Source organism: Schistocerca serialis, chromosome 2, assembly GCF_023864345.2.
Source record: "Schistocerca serialis cubense isolate TAMUIC-IGC-003099 chromosome 2, iqSchSeri2.2, whole genome shotgun sequence".
NCBI lineage: Eukaryota > Metazoa > Arthropoda > Insecta > Orthoptera > Acrididae > Schistocerca > Schistocerca serialis.
Window position 1 is genome coordinate 1,048,428,432 of NC_064639.1, and position 23,196 is coordinate 1,048,451,627.

The window sequence follows — 23,196 nt, forward strand, 5'->3', positions numbered from 1 at the left end:
ACATAGCAAGCAAGAGAATATGAATATCTTGTGCATGGTTTCTGAAGTTATTGCGAGTTGCATAAAAACCACAGGTAGAGGCAGCTGAATATCCTGTGTATATAAGACAGAACGTGTGTGTGTTTGCCTGGGATCTCCCCCAGACCCCCAATCGACTTCAATCAAATTTGACACAGAAACAGCAGGACTCACGAGTATCAGCACTGTGGAGTTTGTAACCTCCTAGCTCTAATAGGAATGGATATGGGTAAAAACTTTTTTTCAGCCCCCTGGAGTATAGGCTGCCTTGCATGACAGGTATGTTGTGTGAGAACAGTATAAGCCTGCCAAATCAACCTTATTTGCAGGGCAGCCTACATGTGAGGGGCAAGAAAGAATTTTCCAGGCCTCTGCATGTAGGCTGCCCTGTGTGACAGGCATGTCGTGTTGACTAGTATCAACCTGCTTTATTGACCTGCTTTGTGTGGCAGCCTGTACGTCAATACCAAATAAACGATTTTCAAGCTCCTGATGTGTAACCTGCCTTCCATGATAGGCATGTTGTGATAGTAGTATCAGCCTGCTTTGTCGACCTGTATTGCAGGGGGTACATGTGCCGATGAACATAGCTGGGGACAGGTCCAGATGGATAGGGGAGGGAATGAACAGAGCGAGACAGATGAGGAAATGGACAGAGAATGAGGGAAGGAGGGGGAGATACATGAGGTGGATGTAAGACATAGATTATGTGGAGTGTGATGGGCAGGTGGAAATTGAAGAGGGGAAAGGAAAGACGGAAAAAGAGAGTGGAGGAGGATATGGTCAGAGGTAGGGAGAGGAAAATATGGTGAGAGAGGGGATGGAAGAAATAGGAGAGGGGGAGTATCAGATGAAGGGAGGGAGAGAGAGTGCTGAAGAAGGTAGAGATGGTAGGATGAGGTGGACAGATAGAGGGAGGAAGAGGTGGACACAGAGAGAGGGAGAAGGAGTGTGTTCAATATATGTGCTGAATGCATATGTGAGTGAGGCCATGGAGAGAAGGCAAGTAAAATAACAACAGCATTACAGTTTCACTATATTGCTTTTAGAAGGAACTCTTAGAAAGGTGCAAATGTGTATGCAAAGTCCTGAAAAATGATATATAATACGAAACAACAGGTTCCAGAACATAAGAGCTTTATTCAGAAGATAATCATATCACAATCTTAATCATTTATTGTATATGGGCTGTTTTTGATGTTTCTTGTTCTTCATATTGTTAGGAAACTTTACATCACATGATGCAGTGATAATGTACAGCAGGCATATGAATGATGGGAGTTAATTATATCTTAGTGTGGTACAGAGTAGAGCACTAAATTGCGTGGCGAAAATACATTGGTAGCACTCTTTGCCCAGACTTACTTTGCGTGCACACGTGGAAGCACCTGCCCAGTAGTTTCCCCACTCTTATCCAAATGAAGAGTTCTGTCGGTCTCTTATTTGCAGACTAAGTTTGTTGAATACTGTTCCTGCCTCTCCTTATGCCTAACAGATGTGCATTTCATCTCAGTATTATGCGTTTGTTTAGACGTTTTTGGTGACCCATTGTCATTGCTGTACCAGGTGGGGCCATCTATTGGTCCTTTGTCTGTTTTGCTGGTATCCAGGACTTGCAATCAGCCTGTAGTCAGACTGTCATGACATTCTGTGGAATTGTCAGCCAGTTTTATTCAGTCCCTAATCATGCCTGTTTCCTGATGGGTATAGTGCCCTCCTACTCCTGGACAATTCCAAATTAAATTGGAGACAATGTTGCAGGGAAGATGGGTTAAAGACAGAGGAAGAGTACGAGATGCAAAGAGAGAAACGATCTGGAGTTTTGCTTAGGATCCTTAGCAGATAGGTTCAATAAAGGGGTAGCTCACTTCAAAATAGAGGACAGAGTGCTGCTTCGGGCATGACATGTTTGCTGGGTGTTGATCATCGAACGTGTTGATGACATCTTTCAGTCTCCAACTTAATCCTATGAATGCGAGAATACTTTGTGACTTCTGTCCACATAAGGAGAGATGGTCAAACGTAATAAAATCTTACAGAATTTGTAAAATGTTTCGGGTAAGGAACGTAGTTTTAGCACTTCCTCTCTGCTGCTGGCTATATCCCGCATTGTGAAACAGCATTCGTGTCCTGTGATGTAGGCAGTGCAATAGGGCTACGATGCGTCCACATGTATGTAGGTCTCGCAGAGTAATGGAGGGGGTTGTTTAGCAATGATACAGAAATTGGGAGTTTTGTTGCAGTGTCATTGGCTGACAGCATCACGAGGTCGACGCGATGAGATGTTTTCTTGACGTGAGAAGTCGTCGATAGCAGTGGTTCTGGGTAAAATGCGTGGAAGTTAAGGAAAGGTCTAGTAAAACTGCGAAATTGATGGAAAATACGTAAAACTGAGGAAAAAATGTGGATGAATGAGGGTAGTTACACGTTCGTTTGGGTATATGAAAATCATTCCAATCCATTCCTCTCCCTGTTGCGGTGGCTCTGAGTAACGGAAGAGCACCAAAGTTTCAAACAGCATGGCACAGGTCAGCTCTGGATTCCAACATACACACCGTACATTGAACCCTGAATCATTCCAGCGATACCCCAAGGACAAATTCCTACTATCTATTAGATCAGTGTATGATGACACTGCACTTATAGCAAAATCTGGAGACCGATACATTTATTTATGACTTCCCAAGGCCAGAATACGAACAGTCTGTTCTTAATTCTTATCGGCTGGAAGACCTATATATTAAATCATTTCGTGGAAGTGGCGAAATTGAGACATCTGATGGGGATGAGATGTCTGGACGGCTGAGGTGATGTTTTTGCAGAAGTTTGCTGGACCCTTTTAAGTTACTCATTCTACATTAAGTGTGTCAGTTCTTCCTGCTCTGGTTTACGCCGACTATTGTGCAAGAACATACGTAACATAAATAAAAGATGTTAGGGCTTTTTAATTGTAATTACGCCCTGTATTCCTCGACAAATATATGATAACGACGATACGGCGGGAGAGTTTGCTACTGGGAAGCTATGGTAAGTTAAGCGAAAAGACACCCAGCTGATGTGTGTGTGTAGAAATTGTAGTATCCTGCCCACTCGTCTAATATAGGGTGCGTAGACAACAGTTCAAGCAAATCGTACTGGTGGAGTTTATTACAGCCAGTTAAGTTGACAATACTTTAGTTTGCGTAATCACAAAGATGTGTCGCAAGCAAATAGCGACATGCAAATAATCAGTGTCCTTTAGTATACAATATTTGAATGCAAGCAAAACAATTCAGTTCATAAGTCACTGCTGTAGCGTTTGTATAACGGCTCGTTATCCACTGCGTCCGCGATTGGGCGACGCGGCGCTTATATTGTCTGCGTGTAGAGGCCGCTCCTGTCTCCTCGTGTCGTCCTAGTCAGCGTGCTATTGGCTGACGTCGTTCCGCCGGCACATTCCTCCCCCCCCCCCCCTCCTCCCAAAAAAAAAAAAAAAAACAACGTCGGACCGTCGTCGTGTAGGGAGCTCGACAATGGCGGGGGAGGCAGGAGGGTAGACGCTTCGCTGGACCGGACACTGTGGCTGCAGGGGATGTCGAGCCTCCAGTTGTACCCCGCCATCTGGCCTACGCTCTGGAAGAAACGTCCCCTGGAAAACGACCAGAAGAGTACGTGTCCACCTCCTGAGGCGGATATCCTGATGTAGAAGGCGTCGGCTGCTGCGGTGTCGGCAGGTCCAGCTCCATCGGCAGAATGAGAGGACGCCGAGGAGGCGAAGGCTCCGTCCCCATGGGGTCGTCCCGCGGTGTCGTGCTGACACCCTCTGGAGGCTGCTGTGGCCGCGGTGTCCTCGGTATCCGTGAACCTGTGGGAAGACACACAGAAGGATCACTCTGAGCATGACAGTGAAGTTGATTGTGGTGGCGCTGCATTCCGTCTGGACCTGCAATGAGATAAATGCAAGCGCTAAGTAGACAGATGGTCTCGTTCACCTTCTGCTGCCGCTAAAAACCCTGTAAAACACAATATCATGCGGCGCGAAGCGATGCTCGCGCACTTCCTTCAGCGCCGGATGCTGAGCAGGTGGAGTACTGTCCGATGGCGGCGGACGTGAAGCATTTCCGCCAGCGATGGTACATCTCGTGGGTGCCAACGATAGGAGGCGAGAGACAGTTGCAGTGCTTGATTCCTGGTGTGTTCTGAGCTAAGTATGGCCATCTGTTGCTTGAAGGTTGTGACTAAACGTTCCGCTTCGCCATTTAACTGTGGATGGAACAGTGCAACAGTTAGATGCTGTATGACATTGCGTTTACAGAATGTATCAAATTCATTTGATGTGAACTGAGGGCCATTGTCTGACACTGTGATTTCAGACAAGCCTTCGAGGCAAAAAATAGAGGACAGCACATGAATTGTGCAACATGACGTTGTCGAGTTCATTGGCACGGCAAGAGGAAACTTCCTATACAAATCAACCACAATCAACCAACGAGTGTTCCAAAAAGGTCCCGCAAAGTCTATGTGCGCACGTTGCCACGGTGACTGCAACTTAGGCCAAACAGAGAATTTTTGTGGCAGAGTGGCCCGATTTTCTGCACATGCGTGACACTGTGACGTCATCAGTTCTATTTGGGTGTTCATACCTTGCCAATACAGTGTCGACGTGCTAACTGTCTTGTACAAACAATCGTCCAGTGTCGTTGATGAAATAACTGCAATATTTCTTTTTTCGAAGCTTTAGGAATCAACAACACACGTGACTGTCCACTCACACCTTTCTGTATAGCATGGCTATGTCAATGTGCAAAGTATTGGCGCACTACAGAGTTCTTTATGCTGTGCAAGGAATGAGGCCAAGATGTGCGAATGTATGTTAGCAAAATGTTCAAATCTGAATCAGCTTCCATGGCCTATGCAATTTTCCTATAGTTCAGCGGAAAATATTGAAACAGTTCAGGATCTTGAGCGTCATTGTGACCACAAGGTGCAGCAGAAGAGCCAAAGTCTCTGTCAGGGCCAATAGGAAGATGTGAAAGTGCCTCCACATTACCATTTGAGCCGTTGGACAATACACAATCTCGTACTAGTATTGGGACAACAACAAAGCCTGTATTTGCAATTTTTGGACGATCTTTACAGGAACTGGTAGTAGTAGGGCAAGGACGACAGCACCAGTGTTGCCAGATCCAAAATGGCGGCGATGACGTCATCCAAGATGGCGGCTGGTAGACTTGGCAACAGTGCATGACATCATTAAAAAGGCGGATTGTGGCGGGAAGATAGGTCAACTGGGCTACCTCCACTAACCTAATCATAGAGGGAGACCAAGAGATGAATACACTAAGCAGATTCAGAAGGATGTAGGCTGCAGTAGGTACTGGGAGATGAAGAAGCTTGCACAGGATAGAGTAGCATGGAGAGCTGCATCAAACCAGTCTCAGGACTGAAGACCACAACAACAACAACAACATTGTGTCTCCATTTTGTGAGCTTACATTTTTGCTCTAAGTCCTCTGAATTCTATAATAATCTCTCCTGACAATTCATCTTACATCAAACCCACTTTCTTTTTATTGATGCAAGGGATTTTATAAATTTTATTATCAGGGTAATTTTAACGACATCATGAATATTTATAGTGGTTACATGATCCATTAGATTGTCTTTTTAACACACAATACTTCAAATTCCATTAACATATAGTCATAATGAAAATCTACAAAGATCGTCTTGGAAAATTTTAAACAAGTTGTTCCTACAGCTATAGGTTTATCAAAAACAATGTTACTCACTTCATTTGCAACCAAGTTTTCATGAAATACAACACTGCACTTGAAATTTGGTTTTGCAATCAGAGCAGCAGCTCCGACTCTACCTTCAGAAATCATTACTGGCCTCATACCCCTCATTTTCGCACATTTGCCACAGTTTTGCCAAATAAACTGTTATTAGTGAATTTGAAGAATTATTTTCGAAACCGTTCTTTACATTCATGTGTTTCTCCAGTATTAATGCTGGTACACATTTCCGTCCAGGGAGATTGACAGAATGATAATAGACTGAGGTTACTGTTCAGACAATGCTTTAAATTTGTATAGTGAATAACACAGCGTTTCATGTCGTACAGTATAGAATCAGCTTCTTAGGAATTCCTGGCTTGTCGATGCCAGGTAGTAGTACAATGTTTTCTAGATATAATGAGAGATCAGAGTGAAGGTCACGCAAATTTTCTGGATACTCAAGATCCATTCCGAAAATGTAACATATATCTTAGTTACCAGTACACTCATTACGTGATAACAGTCCACAGACATCTCTTCAGAATCAGATAGTAATATCTGTTGCACACTCTACGACAAAAAATAAAAAAGAAACGACGTACCATGAAGGATTATCTTGATGGGATGGAAATCGGTAGATGTGATGTTCATGCAGAGACAAGCAAATGATTAAAATTTTGGCAGAGTTGTTGGATGGCCTCCTGAGGGATATCATGACTAATCCCATGCAACTGGCGCGTTAGATTGTCGAAATTCCCAGTTGGTTGGAGGGCCCTGCCCATAATGTCCATTTTTTTTCAATTGGGGAGAGATCTGGCAACCTTGCTGGCCAAGGTAGAGATTCGCAAGCACGAAGACATGCAATAGAAACTCTCGCTTTGTGTGGGCGAGCATTGTCTTGCTGAACAGTAAGTCCAGGATGGGTTACCATGAAGGGCAACAAAATGGGGCGTAGAGCATCGTCGACATACCACTGCACTGTAAGGATGGAGCAAATGACATCCAAAGGGTTCCTGCCATGAAGACAAATGGCATCCGCGACCATCAGTTCTGGTTGTTGGGGCGCAAGGTGTGCGACATTCACATTGGAATGCCCCTACTCTCATGATTCTCGAGAGCGATTCCAGACATTTCTTCGCTGGTCATCATGGCTCATTTCAAAGCGAGACTCATCACTGAAGTCAATTCTAGTCGACTCAATGAGATTCCAGGCCGAATATTCCCGACACCACTGTATACAGGCTTCCTAATGTCTTGCATACATGTAAACTCCACACTTTGCGCAGTTTTTGGTAATCTAATTCTGTGATTGTTAATTAACTGGTCAGTAGTCTTTTGAATGCTTCAATAGGCAATTGATATGATACATGAGTTGTCGTGGCAGTCATTGAAACAAAAGCGTTTTTCGTCGTGGTAAGATCTCTTCATGTGATCTCAGCCACCAGCTCTCTCTCCTCCAAATGTGAAAAATTTCGTTGCTGGGCACTTGCATAAGGAGAAATTATTATCTTAATAAAATAAATCAGAGCTCATATCAAAAGATTTAAGTGTTCGTTTTTCCCAGACGCTATTCGAAAGTGGAATGGTAAAACAAAGCACAAAATGGATCAATGAACCCTCTGCCAGCCACTTAAGTGTGAATTGCAGAGTAGTCGTGTAGATGTAGATGCAGATGTGAGAGGAAGTCGATTACTGTACAATTACGAAATTCGAGTTTCTTTATTCGCTCACTCACTTTACTACTTTCATTTTGTAAGAGTATCAGTTTATGCTCGAGTTTTGAAGCAACACATTCTTCAGTTTCTGCAACGATAGATTTTGCAGATAAATAGATTTCTGTACGTTTACGACCTTTAAAGCTGATAGATTCGTTTATTATTCGGAAAAGTAAGTGAATTGTCTTGGCTGTCTGTGGAGTGCTTTGCTTACAGTGTGTCGTAATGAGTGACTTGAAACTCTATATACATCTGTGCACACAGAATAATTCTCTACAGAGTTGAAGAGAAGCCTTGTGCCTTCTTAGAATAGAAGGAAATGTTTGTTCCGTAGAAATAGTGCCGCTTTCCCCCATTCCTGGCGCTGGAAAATAAACACGACTAAGAGCGGGTCACACGCTTTTTGGCGCCAGTTTGACACTACATATTGCTAGAAACAGCTCCCACAATCTGAAGGAGTGTATTCCCTTGTGTTGGTAGAAATAACTCCATATCGGTGTGTACTAGTCAGCGGCTTGCCAGAGTGGCCGAACGGTTCTAGGCGTTACAGTCTGGAACCGCGCGACCGCTACGGCCGCAGGTTCGAATCCTGCCTCGGGCATGGATGTGTGTGATGTCCTTAGGTTAGTTAGGTTTAAGTAGTTCTAAGTTCAAGGGACTGATGACGTCAGCTGTTAAGTCCCATAGTGCTCAGAGCCATTGTTTTTAAGTCAGCGGTTGCAAGATCTAGCCGATTGGAGATGCTGTCTGCCATATCAGTGCATCGTGTGGCATCATGTGCGTTGGAGCGAGTCCAGGTGAGGCTACCTTCAGTTGCATATCCACTAATGGTGGAAATATTGAGTCCCTGGCAGACGACCATTCTCGCTTAAGTGCTTCTCTCTCCTCAGCGTAGCTACGTACATATGGGTCTTGCCTCATGGGTGGGACCCCACCCCCCTCCCCCCGTCCTAGTTGTTCAAGTACATGAGGAAAAACGTTCCCCATACACTTGCTCACATGCTAACCATATCAGTGCAATGGCTAGTATGCAGCATGAGACCTCCTCACATCACACACATGTACACACCGCAAAACACAGACACACACGCACACACACACACATACGCACACACACGCCACACACACACAGCAGTAACACCTTAATTGTATGGAAAACTGGTGGGGGGGGGGGGGGCCTCGGGTTTCTTGGACATTAAAGATGATTATAGCACAAGAGAACTTCCCATCATTTAATTTAAAACAAGTGGGTTATTTTAATTTTACCCCTGTCACAAGTCCATCATAACTGATTTTTTAATTTTCAGCTAGCACATGTGGGCTATTGGACTTTCCCTTCATTTATTTGCAATATCATCAGTTGGAGAGAAGAAGACACTCTAGTGGAAATCTCTCCAAAAATATTTCACTCCTAAAATTTGCAGCATCAACCACCAGTGACATGAAGACATCATTTTTCACCTGCAAACACATGCTTATTGATCGACGACATTTTATGATTACACGGAATTTGGAGAAGTTCCTGATGGTTCACTGTGCTTCAGCATGAAAAGTATGGTGGGGTATCTTGGAAATTTCAGCGAAGATGGATATTTCAGTAATTAGTTGCGACTGAAAATAATTATTACAGTAAATACTTTCTAAAACGAAAAAAATGTGAAATGTACTTTCTTGAAGCATTTTTCCGGATTCTGTTAGTTTTAAGTGCACATTAGGATAATGTACACTCCTGGAAATTGAAATAAGAACACCGTGAATTCATTGTCCCAGGAAGGGGAAACTTTATTGACACATTCCTGGGGTCAGATACATCACATGATCACACTGACAGAACCACAGGCACATAGACACAGGCAACAGAGCATGCACAATGTCGGCACTAGTACAGTGTATATCCACCTTTCGCAGCAATGCAGGCTGCTATTCTCCCATGGGAGACGATCGTAGAGATGCTGGATGTAGTCCTGTGGAACGGCTTGCCATGCCATTTCCACCTGGCGCTTCAGTTGGACCAGCGTTCGTGCTGGACGTGCAGACCGCGTGAGACGACGCTTCATCCAGTCCCAAACATGCTCAATGGGGGACAGATCCGGAGATCTTGCTGGCCAGGGTAGTTGACTTACACCTTCTAGAGCACGTTGGGTGGCACGGGATACATGCGGACGTGCATTGTCCTGTTGGAACAGTAAGTTCCCTTGCCGGTCTAGGAATGGTAGAACGATGGGTTCGATGACGGTTTGGATGTACCGTGCACTATTCAGTGTCCCCTCGACGATCACCAGTGGTGTACGGCCAGTGTAGGAGATCGCTCCCCACACCATGATGCCGGGTGTTGGCCCTGTGTGCCTCGGTCGTATGCAGTCCTGATTGTGGCGCTCACCTGCACGGTGCCAAACACGCATACGACCATCATTGGCACCAAGGCAGAAGCGACTCTCATCGCTGAAGACGACACGTCTCCATTCGTCCCTCCATTCACGCCTGTCGCGACACCACTGGAGGCGGGCTGTACGATGTTGGGGCGTGAGCGGAAGACGGCCTAACGGTGTGCGGGACCGTAGCCCAGCTTCATGGAGACGGTTGCGAATGATCCTCGCCGATACCCCAGGAGCAACAGTGTCCCTAATTTTCTGGGAAGTGGCGGTGCGGTCCCCTACGGCACTGCGTAGGATCCTACGGTCTTGGCGTGCATCCGTGCGTCGCTGCGGTCCGGTCCCAGGTCGACGGGCACGTGCACCTTCCGCCGACCACTGGCGACAACATCGATGTACTGTGGAGACCTCACGCCCCACGTGTTGAGCAATTCGGCGGTACGTCCACCCGGCCTCCCGCATGCCCACTATACGCCCTCGCTCAAAGTCCGTCAACTGCACATACGGTTCACGTCCACGCTGTCGCGGCATGCTACCAGTGTTAAAGACTGCGATGGAGCTCCGTATGCCACGGCAAACTGGCTGACACTGACGGCGGCGGTGCACAAATGCTGCGCAGCTAGCGCCATTCGACGGCCAACACCGCGGTTCCTGGTGTGTCCGCTGTGCCGTGCGTGTGATCATTGCTTGTACAGCCCTCTCGCAGTGTCTGGAGCAAGTTGGTGCGTCTGACACACCGGTGTCAATGTGTTCTTTTTTCCATTTCCAGGAGTGTAGAAAGATATGTTGTAATTTAGAAGTTAATATATAAAGTATCTTATAAATTACCTTTCGCAACATTATATACTTTCTTACATATTTTACTCATTTTCACTACACACACACACACACACACACACACACACACACACAGAGATATATATATATATATATATATATATATATATATATATATATATATATATATATATATATATATGTTGCGTGCTGACATTACCTAAGAGATCTAGGCTGTTGTCATCAGTATCACCCCAGCTTATTCTTTGACTGTTTTATAATACAACCCACAATTTTAAAATGTTCTTTGTAAACTGGATTATGATATCACTGAAAAGACAGTAGTGGTATATTCATTAAAAAGCGAGTATCCGTTGTTGCAGCTTCAGTTCATTTTTGTCCTTACCTGCTTGAAGGCAACTGTTCGTCATCAGTATCGCTGGTTGGTTGATTTGTGTGTGTGGGTGGAGGGGGGGGGACCAAATAGCGAGATCATCAGTCCCACCAGAGTAGAGAAAGACAGGATAATTAGGAACACGATGGCATTTTATTCCCCAGTTAGAGTTGGAATCGCAAACGATGGCGCTCGAGTTTAGACTTGTTCTGCCCACCTATGTCATGCATTCCCCGTCAGCCAGTGGGCATTGAGTAGTGTTCTGAGCGCTCTTCTGTTTATGTTGTAGCTAATGCGAGGATTAAATGTGATCGCAGCGAATTATTTAGGGAATTTCTGTTCCATTTGTTGCGAGTTGTCATTGCTGACAGTGGCGGTAAGTGACAAATTCTGCATAAGGAAGCAAGAGACATAATTTGCTGGATATACTATTTTTCAGGCGCAAAGCATGCGTCTCTTATTACCGCAGTTGTCACTTGGAATCTGCAACAATGCAATCCCCGTCCATGACTTGACACGCTCGAATCACCATCGTTCGTTGATCGGATTGTAGTTATATCAGCAATAGAACTCTTATTCAGTTAGGCTGTGAATGCAGATTTAACTTGGTGCACATTTTTCTGTGGACGGTTATGTTATTATTTTTGTTGTCATCTTAAAAATGCCAATTAAATACATGACTGATAAGTCTTCGAAATGTCAGAACTGCACTCTTGAAGACATTCTAATTATAGTGCAACGATGCAAGAGATAAAACTTCAATCAGTTTCCACTGAATTCTGATTGCTTTCATGCAGAATAGAAATGAATAGCCCGCTGTGATTGTGAGAGGAAACAGTTGAGGCTCTAGCACAATAAACCAAAAAATATTGTGGCCAGAAAAGGCAATGGAGGTGGCAAACTGGTGGGATAACATTGATTTCATTTTGATTGTGATGCAAGTCAAAATAAGCTAACACGCCAACGAAAGTCCCTGTGTTAAATACGACGTCATAACTCCTATGATAATTATAATTCTATCTATGCATTAGCGATTTTAAAAAGTAATTACGGCACGAAAAAGTTATTCTACATTGTTCACAGCAAGCATTAATTCTACGGCCTTTTCAGTGTATATAGTTTTAGAATATTTTTGCCTTTTTTCACAAATTTTGTTATTATTGTATCACCTAGGTTTTGGGTTCTGGGCCCATTTTATAGTGCAGAACTGATACTAAAGATGGCAACCAAGCAAAGGTAAACACTTCAGCTTCTTAATCTATCAGTTCTTGGCTTAATCTACAAAAGTTATCTCTGATGACATTTTCAACATGTTTACATTTTAATTCTATGACAATAATTAAATCGGCATTTACAACAACTATGGCCAACGGCCTTGCCACAGTGGTAACACCGGTTCCCATCAGATCACCGAAGTTAAGTGCTGTTGGGCTGGGCTAGCACTTGGATGGGTGACCATCCGGTCTGCTGAGTGCTGTTGCCAAGTGGAGTGCACCCAGCACTTGTGAGGCAAGCCTAGAAGCTACTTGAGTGAGAGGTAGTGGCTCCGGTCTCGGAAACTGGCATACGGCCGGGAGAGTGGCGTGCTGACCACATGCCTCTCCGTATCCGCATCCGGTGATGCCTGTGGGCTGAGGATGACATGGTAGCCGGTTGGTACTGTTGGGGCCCTCATGGCCTGTTTCAGTGGAGTTTAGGTTTTTTTACAATAACTATGAATAAATCTACATGTGAGTAAAACTTTGTGCACAGGAATGCAAATTTGTGTCATTATATATGATTATTTATGAATAAGGCACTAACGTTCTTTTCCTATCTAGAGGTTGTAATATTGCCTGAAAGGGGTGAATAATTGAACAGAGTCTGCTCAGTCATTAGTATTTGTGGGGATAGATACATCTGTTTTCTAATTTCCAGTATTTCTAATTGATGCACCATTTCTGTCTATATTTAGAACTTCTACATCTAACATATATTTGTTGTTTTTGTTTAAGTAATGTTTGGCAAAGGATGTTTTCATATACTTTGTATGTTTTTATAATATACTATATAATATATTTTATATATTTTATATCACATAAGTTCTTTAAAAATTAATAAATTATGTACATATTTATTAATATGTAAGTCAAAGTAATTTAAACATATCTGCCTCTAATCACAATTGTGTCAAAGTATTTTCAAATCTATAAAATGTCATTCGCCCAAGTACTGACTGACCTCCCAGTCTGTCCAATATAGCTGGTCCAACACTCTTGTCGATGATCTTATAAACCCCACTTTTCATGAAGGCTGTTTGTTTATCTTTTGAATTGAAGACACAATTACATAGTGTATGTGGGACACAGAAACAACTGAGAAACCCATTGCCTTTAAAATGTTGCTCGTGTGATTAGAAATTATACCCATAAAATGCAAACTACACCGTTCCCTCTTTGGTCTATCTATGTTGTTCACTATGTAGAGTAGGGATCTGACTGGCTTCTTCTGTTTTTTGTGAGAATGATGTCAATAATGTTGGATTCAAATTCATTATTTGTAGCTATTGTTTTTATCATATTAAGTTCCTTGCTATAGTCTTTTTGTACTTCTGGATAGGATAGGATTTGGTAATATCAGTTCAGAATCAAAGTATCTGTAGTGTGTGCAGCACATGACATAAAATACATAACATACATTTACTGCAGATTAATCCACAATTCCTATTCAGTATTCTTTTTATAAAATGCTTGCAGATTATTAATGTTGTACTGATTTAAGCTTTTTCATTTTTATTAAATTAATATTTTTATATCACACAAGTTCTTTAAGAAATTAGTAAATTCTGCACATATTTGTTACTATGTAAGTGAAAGTATTTTAAACATACCTGCTCTAATCACAACTATGTCAAAGTATTTTCAAATCTGTAAAACGTCATTCAGCTAGCCACTGATTCCAAAACCTTTCGTTCTTGTTTGTTGATACCACCTAGTGGCTTTATCCTCATATAGGTGCAATGTATGAGATCACATATTCGTCAGAAAGAAGCTATTTTCAAGAAACACTGTTGTACTCTAACTGTTTTTTCTTGTATGTTTGAGAACTTTACATTTGAAGGGCGGCGAGAGATGGGACTTTGACACTATCAATAATGTCTCCAATATACTGATGCAAATACTCTCAAGAAAAGTACCTGAGAGTCAGAAACAGCCGATTTATCTGTGAAGTAGAAATTTCTAAAAGGTAAACTATGTGAGAAAGCTGAAGTCTATTATTTCTTAGCATATAAGTCAATATCAGTGATAGAACTGATAGGCTCCTCTATATTCTTACAGTGGGTATGAAGATTTGTCCCCTTCAGACAGAGTTAGATAATGCGATATTTACTCTACAGCAGTTGTGGGAGAAAAAGAAAAGGTATGCTGGAAAAAAGTGGTAAGCAAATGACAAACAGTATAAAATTTTGTTAGCAAACTCGAAATTCAGTTAAGCAATAGATTTTCCTTGCTATGTGAATTAGATAAGGCATAATCTCATATAGAGATAAAGAAATGCTGGATGCATCAAAAGAGTGCTAAGATACGTACAGATAATTCTGATGAAAAACAGAACAGGGAGAGTTCTGCTGCTAGGTAGCAGTCATGAGAGGGGTGTAGGCCAGAAGCATCAGGAATAACTAGGTGCCAGGCTTAGCCAAGTAACAGCGAACTTAGGTCAAATGTGTAAGGATTTCAATCAAGAACATCAGATGTTGATGGTTAGGGAGGCTGCCAAAAAACGAAAAATACAGTAGCATACCTGGACAAAATTGGAGCAGCTACTGAGCACACAAAAGTGGATTTTGTAGAGGTTCTGTAGCGCCATTAGTAGCCCTGAGTAAAAATGCTGTAAAGCGAGTAAACATGGAGCTAAGGGGGCTCCTTCAGATGGGTGCAAGATCTCATTTTGGTTTTACTCCAATAGTTGCTGTAGGAAGATGGGATATACTTCACACGGCATACGCCTGAACAGGAGGTGTAAGCAAAGGTTAGCAGGGGGAGGAGGCGCCAGCACATGAAGACAGATGCCTATGGCTATTATGGTCAGGTGCAATGCTGACTTTACGTCAAATTCAGAACTGAGGCAGACAGCATTCAAGGAAATTAAATTGATAGAGACTCCCAATCCATCTTATAAGAACAGAGAAAAAGCGAAATTAACTTGCTTTGTCAGAATATTAGAGGGATAACAGAGAAACACGAAATCAGCTTGCTTTGTCAGAATATTAGAGGGTTAAAAAATAAAGTAAATGAGTGGTTAATTTGTTTGCAAAACAGCGAAATCTTAGCAGCTGGAAATAATTTTGATCTGTTTGTCTGAATGTCACATAACTACAATGTCAGAAAATCTTAAAGTATGTTGTTAAACGTTAGCTACATGTTCATGTAGACAGTATGGATTAAGAAGGATTCCTAAAAAGGGGTACAAATAAAAAATGGAGAATTAATAAAATCTGTATAGATCAGACCAACATAGAAGCCCATGCTTGTGAGCAACTATTGCGAAATTTGATACTCATGAGTGTTACAATATAAAGGACTCCACTGTGTAAATGGTAAATTTTCATGAAAAACTTTGGTGAATTGTTGTACTCTCTGTCAAAAGAAGACAGGGCTTATTAATTTCTGACGATTTCAATGTGAACTTCTTGAAGCAGTCTGTTAAGAAAAATGATGCAAGTTGCTTTTAGCCACTTCATTCAACAAGCAGAGATTAAAAAGACACATGCCTATCCAGTGGTATAAACAGATTGCTAGATCATGATGCACGATTAGACACATTATGTAACTTAACTCCATATAGAGGTTGGAAATACTCAAAGAAAACGACTGACTGATCAAATGAAAAAAACAAATCAAAAGTGACACGACAAAACGACACAGAAGATGATATCATTTCTGTTAAAGAGAATGGGAACATTATACAAGAACGTTCATGAACCGCAGACGTTTTTAATAATTGCTTTTAAAAAATAGGTGAGAAAATTGGAACAGGAACCAAAACAGGCCCCAGAAGAAGTCATACAATGTCATTTAGTGAATTAAAAATTAATCTCACAGCCCCATCTGAAATACAGGAGATCATCATGACTCTAAACAGCAAAAGTTCATATGTGGTGGATAATAGCCCCAGACGCTAAAATATTGTGGCTATATGTACTGTTCTCAGTCACTTCCGTAATGCCTCATTAACCCAGGACTTTTTCCAGAAAGATTTACGTATGTCATTATTACGTCTCTCTAGAGAAAAGTTACTCCACAGATGTCAGTAACTAAATTTTTGAGAAGACAATGTACTCCATTGTTCTCATCCATCTGTGTAGTAGTGGGATACTTAGTCAATCACATTTTAGATTTCAAAAGGGATGTTCTACTGAGCCAGCTGTTTGTTCATTTACTGAGCACATAATAAAAGCTGTCAATGGTAAAAGATCACCATCTGGAATGTTCCTCCCTGAAACAACCCAACCCATCTGGAATGTTCTGTGACTCATCCAGCATATTCAATGGTGTCAATCACGATATCCTACTAGAGAAGTTAAGTTATTATGGAATACGTAGTTAACCAAATGCCTAATTTAGTTCTTATTTAAGAAATAGTATGTAGAAAGTTATCTTAAGCTATTTGAGTAATACAAAAAGGAAAGTCACATCATCTGCATGGAGAGAAATTACAATGGAGGTCCCAAGGGTTCGATTATTGGCCCAATATTGTTCTTGCTTTATGTTACTTATCTTCTATTTCATTTGAATCAGGAGCCAGAATTAGTAATTGTTTGTGGATGACATAGGCCCTGTTGTGAATCCTAGCAAAGAAACATCAACAGAGAAAATAGTAAATGATATATTTGTGGAAGTTAATGAATGATTTTGCACAAATGTGCTAGCTTTAAACTTGAAAACACAGATCATCCAGTTTCGTACTGTCAAAATTATCCCATCTCCTTTTCACCTAGTATATCAACAAGACATAATGAATGGGTTAGGAAACTGTAAGTTCTCTAGTGTGTGTGTTGACAAAAACTTAATACGGAAAAAACCGTGTAGTAGACCTGCAAAAACATTGGGTACTTTTGTCATAACAATAATGGCCAACTCTGGGGCTGCTGAAGTCAGTTAAGTTGGTACATGTTGCATATTTTCATTCATTTAAGTCTGATGGGATGATATTTTGGGGTAACTCCTCACTTACAGAAGAAATATTGATTACACAAAAGAAGGTAATTAGAATTATGTGTGAAGTTCACACTCATACATATTGCAGGTATCTCTTTAAGCAGCTGAGATTATTTATTCTAGTCTTATGATACATTTATTCACTTATGAAATTTGTTGTCAGCAATTCATCTAAGTTTGAATTGACAGAGATGTTCACAAGCACAGCACCTGAAGGAGAAATGATCTGCATTTCCCTTTAATGAATGTAATTCTGGGACAGAATGGAGTGATATATGCAGCTATAAAATTCTTTGACGATCTCCCAATGGAAGTAAACTGTCTGACAGACAGCAGAAATGTTTTCAAATATAGATAAAGAGTTCTCTCCTTAATAACTCTTTCTATACATAGAGGAATTCTTGAGAAGAGATAATTAGTCATAAGGAAAGTGTGTAAATAGTCAGTATGTAGCCATACAAATATTATTTTATGTATTGTTTTACTTAGTTGTGTATAAGTGTTCTCTATTTTTTCTGTAGACACATTCCACATTATAGTGAACTTGTCCTATGGAACAAGTACCTAACTGACTCGATCTAAACTGGGAGACATTACTTCAGAACAGGAGTAAAACTGTATAAGTGTGGTACTAATGACTTACCCCAAGCAGATAAACGATTGTTGACAGTCATGTCAGATGAGAGGAAATTTTGTTTTTTAGCGTTAGTGATCCTGTCGTCTTAATATTTCAAAAATGGTTCAAATGGCTCTGAGCACTATAGGACTTAACTTCTAAGGTCATCAGTCGCCTAGAACTTAGAACTACTTAAACCTAACTAATCTAAGGACATCACACACATCCATGCCCGAGGCAGGATACGAACCTGCGACCATAGAGGGCGCACGGTTCCAGGCTGAAGCGCCCAGAACCGCTCGGCCACACCGGCTGGCTTAATATTTCCATAAAACAATAAGCCAATAGTGTTATGAGACTACTGAGGTGCTTACACAAAACACAAGTCATAAACGCAAAGGACAGAATAATATTTTCTGCTCTAAAAGTACTGTTGTGTACGACCATAGAAACTACCCTTGACATTAGGAAGAAAAAAATCTGATCTATTCCATCGAATTAAGTGTCTCAGGAAAAGAAGTTTTTCTTACATTATGGCTAGGCCTATTTTGTCATTCTTATTACTAAGTGAAATGATGAACTGCTTTCAAACACTGTACCAATTCTACCACAAGGATATGTAAATGTTCGACCTGGAGGTTAATTTGAGCATCTTTCAGAAAGAATAGATATGTTCCCAATTTAATTAATAAATATAATGCCATGACATTGTTGTCTTCATTATCTCAGAAAGTAATCACATGTAATTTTAAAGACAGGAAATACTTTGGACGTTTAAAGGCATGTCTACATGTATAGTAAACAATCTCAGAGGGATCAGATCGAGGCAAAATCCTCGTGGTATATTTTGTGACACATCGAAAACTTTCCATCTAGTTGACCGTGAACTTTTAATAAGGATACTTCATTACTATGGGATTAGAGGAAGAGCTCTTAGTATCACGAAATTATACCAGCAGCACAGAAAATAGACAGTAGAAACATAATTCTAAAAAGAGATATTTATCAGAATTTCTAAAAAATAAGCCGTGGGGTACTACAGGGTACCATAGTAGGTCGCCTTTTGTTTCTGATACGCACCAATGTTGACTGGAATACTCTCTTTCAAATTATGAAGGTGGCAAGGGTAAAATACAGGGAGCGAAAGGCTATTTACCATTTGTACAGAAAGCAGATGGCAGTTATAAGAGTAGAGGGGCATGAAAGGGAAGCAGCGGTTGGGAAGGGAGTGAGACAGGGTTGTAGCCTCTCTCTGATGTTATTCAATCTGTACATTGAGCAAGCAGTAAAGGAAACAAGAGAAAAATTCGGAGTAGGAATTAAAATCCATGGAGAAGAAATTAAAACTCTGAGGTTCGCCGATGACATTGTAATTCTGTCAGAGACACCAAATGACCTGGAAGAGCAGCTGAACGGAATGGACAGTGTCTTGAAAGGAGGATATAAGATGAACATCAACAAAAGCAAAATGAGGATAATGGAATGTAGTCGAATTAAATTGGGTGAAGCTGAGGGTATTAGATTAGGGAATGAGACGCTTAAAGTAGTAAATGAGTTTTGCTATTTGGGGACCAAAATAACTGCTGATGGTCGAAGTAGAGAGGATATAAAATGTAGACTGGCAATGGCAAGGAAGGCGTTTCTGAAGAAGAGAAATTTGTTAATATCGAGTATAGATTTAGGTGTCAGGAAGTCTTTTCTGAGTGTAGCCATGTATGGAAGTGAAACGTGGACAATAAATAGTTTAGACAAAAAGAGAATAGAAGCTTTCGAAATGTGGTGCTACAGAAGGATGCTGAAGATTAGATGGGTAGACCACAAAACTAATGAGGAGGTATTGAATAGAATTGGGGAGAAGAGAAATTTGTGGCACAACTTGACTAGAAGAAGGGATCGGTTGGTAGGACATTTTCTGAGGCCTCAAGGAATCACCAATTTAGTATTGGAGGGCAGCGTGGAGGGTAAAAGTCGTAGATGGAGACCAAGAGATGAATACACTAAACAGATTCAGAAGGATGTTGGTTGCAGTAGGTACTGGGAGATGAAGAAGCTTGCACACGATAGAGTAGCATGGAGAGCTGCATCAAACCAGTCTCTGGACTGAAGACCACAAGAACAACAACGCACCAGTCCACCAGAACATTACAACCACCTACGTAATAGCCACTATGTACACCTTTGGCACAAATAACTGCGGCAAAACTTCATTACATGGAAGCAACGAGGCCTTAGTAGGTCGCTGGAGGAATCTGGCACCGCATCTGCACACCAAAGTCACCTAATTCCCATAAAAACTGGGGAAGAGGATATGAGCTCTGACCTGACGTTCATTCCCATCCCAGATGTGTTCGATTAGGTTCATATCTGGGGAGCTGGAGGGCCAGCATGTCAATTGGAACTCGCTACTGGGCTCCTTGAACCAACTGGCCTTATAAAAGGAGGCATTATCTTGTTGAATAATGCCACTGCCGTCGGGAAACATGATCGTCATGAAGGGGTGTATGTGGTCTGCAACCAGTGTACGGCATTCCTTAGCCGACATGGTGCCTTTCAAAAGCTGCACTTGACCCATGGATGCCCTCGTGAATGTTCCTCAGAGGGTAATGGAGCCACTCTCAACTTTCTTCGTCTCACAGTACAGATGTCAGGAAGCTGTTGCCATGGAAGACGACGGATTCGTGCCCTCCCATCGGCGTGATGTAGAAGGTATTGGCATTCTTCAGACCATTCAATGCTCTGTCACTGCGCCAATGTCCAGTACCGATAGTCACGTGCCCATTTCATCCATAGTTATCAATGTCGTGGTATTAACGTTGGCACATGAATGGGATGTCGTCTACTGAGGCCCATTGTTGTTCGGTGTGATCAGTGCACTGTGTGTTCAGACACACTTGTACCCCACCCTGCACTAAAGTCTGATGTTAGTTCCACCAGAGAAATTTAAGCAAACAAAAGAACTGTTGCTCATAGAAAGTCCTTTCTAAACAGTCAATGGATATATACTAAAAGTAAAATAAATTAGATCTGGCATTCAGTGTAGAAGAATTAACATGTGTATAGGCAGATGGGTTGTAAATCAAATGTGTTCTTATGTGTGGGTTAAAGGACCATCCACAAGCAACCATCTATCTGTGTAGATGTCTATGCAAATGTGCATGCAATAGATTGTTACAAATGTGGTGTGTTCAAATGACACAAGTTCCAGTCTACTGCTCGCTCGCCAGCTGCCTGTGTAGCAAGCGACTAAGCTCTCATAATCTCATAGAGGTGGGAAAATACGCTATTACGGCCGGCGACGCCCTTGAGTAGCACACACTACTTGTCAGCAGGGGCTGTCAGCCAGCAGTTCCTCCTCTCCTCCCTGCTAACATCGCTCGCTTGTTACCGAGGCACGCGGAGAGATGGTCCTGTTTACTTCAAGCTGTGAGTGTTGGCGGTGTCGAAATCCCTTTGTCGTTCGTCATAGGGCAAAATTAGTGACAAGAAAATGGCTGAGGAGGAATTAAGATCCACAAAACGAAAATCAGTCGAATCCTTACGCTTCAACCCACAGTGGGAAGAAGGTTACATCTACATCTATACACTGCAAACCACCCGAGGTGCATGGTAGAGGGTATGTTTCATTTTATCAGTTATTATGGTTTCATCCTATTCCCTTCACGCATGGAGCATGGGAAGAATGATTGTTTGAATGTTTCTGCGCCTGCAGTAATTATTCTAATCTTATTTTCACGATACCCATGTGAGTGATATGTAGGGAGTCATAGCATATTCCTAGAGTAATTCTTGAAACTTTGTTAATAGTCTTTCTCAGGATAGTTCACGTCTATCTTCAAGAGTCTTCCAATTCAGTTCCTTCAGCACCTCTGTGACACTCTCCCACAGATTAAACAAACCTGTGACGACTCAAGCTGCCCTCTCTGTATATGTTCACTATCCCCCGTTAGTGCTATCTGGTGTGGATCTCACACATTTGAACAATATTCACGTGAAACTACTGATTGTTTTATCTAGTTTACTGAACATATAAACGGTGTCCCAAAATAATGTATAAACCCTTTGAAACAGAATATCTCTTTAATTAAAGGAGACAGAAACACAATTTTTATGGGTAATAATTTAGAAGGTGGTGAAAAACATAACACTGCTTTCTTTTGTTTCAGGATTGTCAGCAAACATGGCGTTATCGTTTGAAGAACGGAAATGGGTGCTAAAGTGATACTGGAAAACAGAATATGTGAGTGCGGCATGCCAACATTGGAGAGTTGAATCTCGAACACTACCATCGACAATACTGACAATTACAAAAATCAGAAATAAGTTTGAAGTCGAAGGAACGGTGCACGATATGAAGAAGGGACATAACGGACGAAAGAGAAGTTCAGCAGACACATCTATGAGGCAATGCTCTCGTGAGACTGGGATCTGTAGACAGTGTTCATAGAATTTTGCGGTCTCAGAACTTTAAGCCTCAAATTCCAAGACATCTCCATGCTCTTAACGAGGATGATCCTGATAGGCGAAGCGAGTATTATGAGTGGTTCATTAACAGGTGTGAAGAAGAGCAACGTTTCCAAGAACGAATTTTTTGGTCAGATGAAGCGACGTTTAAACTTGACGGAACAATTAACCGCCATAATTGCGCGTATTGGTCCAGGGAAAATCCATACGGAACTAATCAAACTGATGTTAATCTACCAGGAGTAACAGTCTGGTGTGGTCTGTCTTCTAGACGGCTAATGGGGCCATACTTCTTTAACAACACTGTCACGGGCGACTCATACTTGGAAATGATAACTCCTGGTCTCAGCGTTGTGTTTGGAAATGAAGATTATTACTTTTAACAGAATGGGGCGCCACCTCACTTTCCCCTCGATGTGAGGGCGTTTCTCAATCGTACATTCTCTGTCAAATGGATAGGACGAAGAGGAGCGTGGAGTACCCCACTCGATCTCCGGATTTAACTCCTCTAGACTTCTCTCTGTGGGGTCACTCAAGAACACAGTTTATGCTGCGAGACCACACGCACTGGATGATCTTAAGGAGCAAATCGAGCAAGCCTGTGAAGTTCTTCCATTGTAAACAATAAAGTTGTCATTTCGCTCAGTCGTAAGTCGTTGTCGACGGTGTATTGCGATGGACGGACACCAGTTTGAACATTTACCACGTTAAGTCGAACCATGAGGCACCTAACACCACTAAAATTGTACTTCTAAACCCCTTTCATTAAAGAGATGTTCAGTTTCAAAGAGTGTATACATTGTTTTGGGACAGCATGTATCTTTTTCTGCTTGGTTTAGTTGTCATTTGTACGTTACTAATCATTGTTGCCACAACTGTGTCATGGT

The 23,196-nt window shown here is 41.8% G+C and overlaps 1 pseudogene; it reads left to right on the forward strand.

Annotated features, from left to right (window-relative positions):
* The first annotated feature begins 12,400 nt into the window (after window positions 1-12,400).
* LOC126459508 (5S ribosomal RNA) lies at window positions 12,401-12,518 on the forward strand (annotated as a pseudogene).
* The last annotated feature ends 10,678 nt before the right edge of the window (window positions 12,519-23,196 follow it).